General features: G+C 40.3%; 1 pseudogene; it reads right to left on the bottom strand.

Annotated features, from left to right (window-relative positions):
• Positions 1-5720: 5720 nt before the first annotated feature.
• LOC118575129 lies at positions 5721-7989 on the bottom strand (annotated as a pseudogene).
• Between the last annotated feature and the right edge of the window lie 327 nt (positions 7990-8316).

The following is an 8316-nucleotide window of genomic DNA, read 5'->3' as shown; positions in this document are numbered from 1 at the left end:
AGCATTGCTATATTGTTTTCTACATGACCATATAAAATCATGAGTACCATCATCAAGTATGCTTAGAAGTTTGTATCTACTATTTTAAATTTGTTGCATTTTAATATCTCATTTTTAGTTTTGCTTTCATTTGTACATTTCACAAAAAGCATAATTTTCCTCATTTTTTAGTTTGTATGGAGCTGAATCTTGTTTTAAATCAATTCTGATATAATTTTTAGACCCTAGTCTAATGCATTATCTGTGAGCTTTCTATGCATATTACAGAAATCATCACTTGGTCCTCAAGTTCCAGGACATCTGTGAGTTCATTTTCATTTAATTGTTTATTCTTGTCAGTAGTTTGTCTCATCTTATTACTGTATCTTATTTCCATGTAATACAATTTGGGTGTAAACATGTTCTAAAGAAGGAAGGTTGATAAATGGTACAGGTAGTCTTGACTTGGAAATTTTACTCGAAGGCTTAGTTTGCTTTTGGCATTGTAATTATTGGGGAAATGTGAAAGGTGCTAAGAAATGAGATAATGTTGTTACATAGATATAAATATTCTGGGTTTGACAAGGCAACATGTTTATATGATGTAATGCTGTTCTGGTAGGAAATGCACAGTAAGTTCTTTGTGTGGCAATTTCTGTAAACCATACTAGGTATGAATCCTAGCACACTGCAATTGAGGCAAGAATTCTGCCTCCAGAATGTCCCCACAGCCCCAAACAATTTTATCTAGCATGGAAATATGAGTAAAATTGGATGGGAAAACTCTTATTAACCTTTGCAATTTTTCAATGGGCTTGAAATCAATTAATACCTTAATATATGGTAAAATTCAACTATTAGAAAAAGTAGTAAATCATATCATTTTGTTCCATAGAAAACACTGAATACTGCTAAAAATTTAGAGGAAGCATTTTCAAAAGGAGGAATGAGAACAAAAAGTTTTCTGGAAGACAAACACACACACACACACACACACACACATACACACACACACACTACATATCCTAGCAAGTGAATTTAGAAACAAGGGAAAGCATTTGATAGATGTGTTCTTTCTCTTTCTTGTTACTGTAATAAAATGCCAGACAAAGGCAACTCAAATAAGGAAGTTTGTTCACAGCACAGTCTGAAGGCACAGTCCATCCTATAAGGGAGTAGCAGTGAGGGAAGATGGAGTTGTGATGAGAGAGCATGAGGTGTATGTTAATGCTGAGTTCTTAGGCAGCAAGAGAGATGAGTGCTTGTGCTCAGTTCCTTTTTTTTCCTTTGGCCCATTTAGTTATGACTATACATCAGCCTATGGGATGATATCATCAGATTTAAGTTTTCTGCCCTCAGTTGGAGCACTGTGAAACACCCTTCCAGTCATGTCAACAGTGAAGTGTAATAAGAAGTCCATATTACCTATTTCACACCCATTCACATGACTTCTAGGTATGAAAACCATTCCTTTAATAAAAGTCTATATTTATAGTGTCAAAATGACAGAGGTTACTGAACTTCAAAATGCACAATTAAACATGCAGAGAAAAATTCATATCTACCACAAAGGACACAAATATCCCAACAGAGTATCAACAAAGATACATATGTGTGCACATACACACCCACACACACCCACACATATGTACATATAAACCTTTAAACATTTGTGTTCATGATATATATTAGTCACTTCTGAAAACTGCTTGCCATTATATTGATTGGGGAAATGAAAGGTGGAGAGGGGTTTGTGTTGTGGAAGATAACTAAAGCTAAGGACACTAGAAAATGTCATATGGAAAATTTATGTATGTGAGTGTTTTGGACTGAAGCCAACTGATCGCCAACTAAAACACTGGGTGTGAGATGCTTCCTCTTGAGGTTTTGGTCTGAGAGTCCTGAAGATCCCCCTTACAATAGAGACTATTTCCATTGTTCTTGGTTATCAAGCATAACTGTATAGGAAGGTCCTCTTGATGAGGATACTACACTTTTTGAACATGGAACATGGAAAGCAAATTAATCTTGACCATGATGTTGGATACCTTTCATAGCACCTGAGATGCATGCAGGATGCTGGAGGAAGAAATCACCAATAGTCTTACCCAGCTGTGATCAATGTAAACTACAACTATGACCAACATACTAAGATAGTCCACATGTATGTTGATGAAACTACTATTATTTTGCTAACCATTCACTTGATCTTTGGATTTAGGTTTTGCTCTACAATCCTGGTTCTCAATCTCTGGGTCATGACCATCTGAAAACACATATTTCTGATGGTCTTATGAACAGATACACTGCTCAGTAGCAAAATTACAGTTATGAATTAGCAAGAAAAATAAAATTTTGGTTAAGGAATCCTCGGAACATCAGAAATATGGGTTTTCTAATGTTTGCAACCAACAGATTGCTAACTACTGGTCTACGTGATGCTTATTGCTGCAAATCAAGCCTGGAATTTTTTCAAAGTCTCCATGGATGAAATCAATGCTATTATTTTGTTAAATGAATATAGTGTCAACCTACCCTCTAAGTATTTATATTTATAGCCATAGATTAGTACAACACTCAGAGAGAAGTTTCTTTCCCTGTGAAGGCTTTAAGTAAATTTGCTACAACTCTGAGGGTTTGGTCCCAGGTTTTGGCATCAAAATGTGATTTATGCAACTCTTGGGAAATATATCCTTACTACTTGTGGAGTCAGGAACACCTTGAGCTGTTTAGGACAGCTCTGAGGGCTGCAGCTGTAAAGGGACATGTCAGCCCTGGAGGGTGAGGTATCCTCAGCTACTTGAGCTGCTTAGAACAGCTCAGCCCAGGAGGAGTACTGGACACCTGGAGCTGCTCAGGACAGCTCTGACGGCTGCAGCTGTAAAGAGACACAGCTCAGCCTTGGAGAGGAAGATTCTCTCACTGCTGAGGAGAGTCAAGACAGGAACTTCTTCAGCAGGGATGGTTATCCTGATAACTGTTGAGGAAAGTCAGGCCCGGAGCTGCCAGGGCAGCTCTGCAGAAAAGTGTATCCTGACTGAGAGGTTCAAGGTATTCTTGTTGTGATGGAGGATGGTCTGCCCTCAGGATATAGCAATCCTGCTCCTCTGCTGGAGAGCCAGTACAGCTGAGCATTTCTCAGCCCCCGTAAAGGGGGTTTCCTTTGAGATCTCTTCTCTAGTCTAAGATGTTGCTTCTTTTGCTTCACTCTGCAAAAGGGGAAACCCCTACAGAAGTGGAGCAATCTCCAGCTCCAAAGAAAAGTGTTACTTTTTCAGCTCTCCTTTAGTCTGTCCATTGAGAGATGTCTCAGTTAGGATGGTCTCTACCCTGGTGAATGAAGATCTTAACATCCAAAACACTTTTGAGAAAGAGATTTATTTGGGAAGAAGGAGTCCAGGAGCAGAGCAGCCTCTAATAGGTTGGAGAGAACAGCTTATAATTGACCAGGCAGGGTGTTTATATAGGATGTCTTGGGTGCAGAGTCAACCAGTGATTGGTTAGTTTTTTTTTTTTCTGCTAGGGATTGGACAATTTTGTGTGCTAGGGACAGAGATGGCCCTGATTTCTGGGTCAAACTGTGTTTCTTTCGTTGGACTTTCTTTGGTTTTTGCCACTTCTTTTCAGGCCATGGCATATTTCTCTCACTGAATCTGATTCTAGGGACCAAGAGTGTTTCCTTGGTACTAGGATTCAGTGTCAGGGAGTGTTTCCTAGGTTCTGGCTTTGGGGATAAAGTGTTTATTTCTCTGGCTCAGGTCCCAAACCAAGTCTGTGTTTCTTTCCCTGGGCCCAAGGGCAAGGGTGCTACTTTCCTACTGTGATTGGTTTCAAAAGTCAGATGGCCAGGGGCGGAGATGGCTCTAATTTCAGAGTCAAACTGTGTTTCTTTCTGTGGCCTTATCTGAGCCTTCTTTCCACAGTTCTGGGCTCCATGATCAGGGTGGGTTTCTTTAGCCCCTTTTCCCTACAAAGGTAGTTGTCACACTGAACAAATTGCAAATAATGTGTGACTCTGTAAGGCCCATGCACAGATGGGGCATCTATATCATTCCCCTCACTGCAAGGTTCAAGTAACATCCTGGAAATGTGTATGGAACATTGTAAGTCCTATATATCAGGAAGGATCTGAGAAAAGCAGTATCTACTGGCTATGACAGCACCACTGTCACCTCTACATTTTTCCAATTGACAGTTGCTTCTGGGCAAAGCAGAAGCTGGGAACCCACTGGGAGATGTTTATCTATGGTTGCAGTGAGAGATGCAGAGCAAATAGGAGATCTGTCAACTGGTCTTGCAGAGTTTTCTCATCAATGGGCATTTCAAGGACTAGTTTGCCTCAAAAGTGAAGAGGGAATCACATGGTAGGAATATGAGGAGATTCATCGAGAGTCTGACTGATGAAAGTTTGAGGCCTCCTGTCAGGGTGAGCACCTGGGGTGAGAGATGGCTAGGTTGGGAAGTAAAACAGTCTTTTGATTTGGGAGGAAGTAGGGAGAGGTGTTGGAGTTTCTGTTATTACTGAGATTGTATCCCACTCACCAAATCCATACAACAAAGAATATACACTGCTCTAAATTGACATAAATAAAATACAATAAACCCATTGTTTATTTGATAGACATAATTACATTTAGTTTATTTCCATGGTAGCAGAGGTACTGGAGAATTGACTTTTGCACAGTACTTTAAGGATTTAAAGGAGATGTCTTGGGTCTGAGAGATGGCTGAGGCATTTAGGTTTTTACATTGTAATCATGAGCTCTGAGTTGGAACCTCTGCACACACAAATATTGCTTGAACCCCTAGTATGAGTTCCCATTACATGGGAGGCAGAAAATGTGGTTTTAAGTGCCTTTATAGCTTCATGAATTGGCTAGTAAATATCAGTAAGATGTGCTCTCTAGAAAACTGAGGTAGTAGAATGGTAGAGTAATGTTCCTAAAGTAAAAATATGGCTTTCATATGAATGCACAACAATGATGCCCATAAGATATTCTGTGATGTATACTGGTTCCCCAATGCTACTTTTTCAAATCTGGAAAGAATGAATATGGAAACAAGAGCATTGGTTCATCATTCAGAGTCTATATTTCCATAACTCTCATCATTGATATAAATGGACAAAGTGATAAAATTTTTGTACACCCCATATCCACATTCCTGGATATCTTTGCACACATATCACTTCTTGAAATGTTAAGGTTTTTGGTTTGGAGGTGTATTTGTTTAGTATTTTTTATCACTTGAGACATGGTTTCATGGTGTAGCCCTGTCTGTCCATGACCTGAGGGAAAATTATACTTTCTCTGCTTCTCAAGTGCTGATTAAATGTGATAACCACTTCAGCTGCTGTTTGTTTGAGTTTTAATTTTATTAAAAGTTCTCATTTCCCTGTTTGTTTCATTCCAAATTTTCACTCCTTTGAGCGTGGTATTAATTGAAAATTTTATGATTGACATTGAGTTGCTAGCAAACTGTTTCCAAGATGTCTAGTCATGTTCCTAACAGCAGAGGCAGTGTGCATCTGTGGAGACAATGTATATGTAGGACCTGTTTCAGTTAGGCGTGAGGTCTGTTTAGGACTCAATAAAAAAATTAACAAAACACACTAAATGTAAGATTAGACAGTTCACAGCATCTTTGGTGAAGGGTGGTTGTCTATTAGTAGTCATTTGGAGGGACAAGGAATTATAGGTGATGAAAATAAAGCCCACTCACACAGCAATGTGAAGTGACAGTTAGAGAGGGAGAAGACAATCATGGACTAATGTGATGGGTATCTTAATGGACAATAGGGACAGAGCATCTTGATGCCATCATTTGACTGGACCACATTCCACATCTTGGCCAGGGTATACTCAATGCACTTGGGGGTCTGAGACAGCTTTCTCTGAGGAGTTCCAGAAGTAAATTTACCAATACTGAATATTTGGTTATCTGGGCCACATTCACAATTGATGATAACTTGAAGGGCTGACTTCTGAATTTCAGCATCATGGAGAAATTACTCACATTCAGCCACTCCCAAAATGATTCTGAAACCTACAGTGTATACAATAGAGCTATACTCATCCAAGACCTTTTCACCAACTCTGCCAATTGGAGCTGGATTTTTGGCACCACAGTGAGGATGGCCATGACATCCAAAGCAGAGCACACAATGTCATTCCTTGCAGAATAGGTCTTCCACTTGCAGGCGATAGAAATAATCTGCAACAACAGCTGGACAAAGGAAAGCTTGAGGAAGACTTCATCAGGTTCCCAATACAGCTGAGCAGTGCCATATTCTATCACAAACACCATCATTTCCACAATCTGCTCACAAGTGTTTGTGCATGCTTTGTATGGTCGTTGAGGATGCACAATAATGCCACCCTCAGTCCTCTGAAGCCACTGCTTGACTTGTTCCAAATTAATGGTCAATTGAGCCTCAAAATACTTTCACAGAACCATTCAGGTATGTTTGCCTCTTTGGCAGGTAGCAAGAATTTTATCATCAGACACATGTGAACCCTGGTCATCCAAAATAAAGTCTCCAAATTATTCATCAAATTTACTAGGTTCTAAAGACCATCATAATAGCCAAAGAGCTCCAAGACAGGCTGGAATGAGAAGCAAACTGAGATGAACATTGTAGCATGGCACCATCCTGCAGCATGAGAACATTTCATTAACCACAATGTATCATTAACCACATCAGAGAGAACATTGTGGGGATGCATGCAAACCCTTTCCCTAGCATTCTGGTTGTAGGTAAGGTAACTCAAGCAGGTAGATACACCAGCTGCAGCCATAGAAGGATGAGGAATTTCCAGTAATTTCTGTACTCCATCATTAGCAACAAGTCTGTGGCAAATTGTTATGGAGCAGGAGAGATGTTAGGTGCTTGAGTGCCTCAAAAGTAAGCAGGACATCATTAGTCTGTTTCAGACCAGTATAAAACATCATCAATTCTTATGATTCAAGTTACATGAATATGGGAAGTAACTCCTAATACACTTCTACAGGGATTAGGTACTAGAGAAGAAGTCTCTGCTCAAAAGCAGGAGTCATTAGATAGAGGGTATAAATGGTGACATTCACCCAGGGGGACATTTCTGACCAGCTGGTATTAGACAGAGCAGCAAATAAATGATCTGGGTCAGAAGATGAGAAACCCAACCTTCTGCTGGGCCCTCCTCACCTTCTCTCTGTCACCATGCTTTGTAGACTTGTTCTTGAATCCTGAGTCATCCTCAGGCTTAGATGCTGAGTTCACTCTACTGGTCTTATGACTTGAGTCCAGATGAAAGGAGATGTCCATATCTCTAAAAGTTTCTTGTTCTCTATCCATAACATCTACTGCCATGTCACCATAGTCCATGTCCACAGCTTCCTCATCAAGAGGCGAAAGAGGCTCCCACAAAGGCTTCCATGGACTAGGACACTTACTTTCCTGATGCAAAGCCATTTCTTGAAGTTGTAGATCTCTCTGGCTACAAAGCACTACTGCCACCAGCTGTGAATTATTTTCTCTGTAGCTTGCAGCAATCTCTTGATTTTCCATAGCACCTCCTAACAGTGTTGTAGAATATGTCCTCAGTGGCTGATCAGCCTCTTAGGCCAATTTTAAAAGAGTTTCAACAATCCCTTCTTTGTCTTGAAAGACAACTGCAACTTCTAGACATAGCTTGATGTCCAGTAGCAGTCTGCAGGCTGCAGTATTTAAAGGAGGCTCTCTCCTTGTCATCACATACCCATTCATCAGTGCATTCATGAAATCATCATTCTTGGATGGTAGTCTCAGCAAGTGACCCAGAATATACTCTGGATCTGCTCGACCAGGATGTAGATCATCAATGGGTCTGGATCTCCTTTAAGTTATTCTTCAGGTTCTTTTTCAATTAATTCTGACATCCTGGTAAGGATAGTTACCATATCCTGCCCACTGCCATGGTCCTCTTCCCACTGCTCCAGCAGAGCAGTGAGCTCAGCTTTGGAGTCCACATGTACCACTACTGTAGTCATGGCTTGTCCCAGCTTAAGAGCCAAGGAGCATTCACAATGGCTGGACTGGTTCACATCAGCTCTAAGCAAGTCCAGGGATCATAGTTGTTTGGAGCAGGTTGTAGTCAGCAGCTGAAACTTAGATAAGTCTTTCAGCCAACAAGAAATCTGCTGAGAGAAATAGAGACTTTATTGTAGTTGAATTTCTAAACAGTCTTACTAAAGAGGAAACACTGAGCCAAATACAGAGGTGAAAGCAGAGAGATCAGAGCAATAGCAGCCAACTAACCTTAGCTCATCATGTCAATGTAGCTTTCCAAGTGAGCCTCATCCTGTCTAACTTGCACC

This window comes from Onychomys torridus, unplaced genomic scaffold, assembly GCF_903995425.1.
Source record: "Onychomys torridus unplaced genomic scaffold, mOncTor1.1, whole genome shotgun sequence".
NCBI lineage: Eukaryota > Metazoa > Chordata > Mammalia > Rodentia > Cricetidae > Onychomys > Onychomys torridus.
This window is presented reverse-complemented; position numbering and strand designations above follow the sequence as displayed.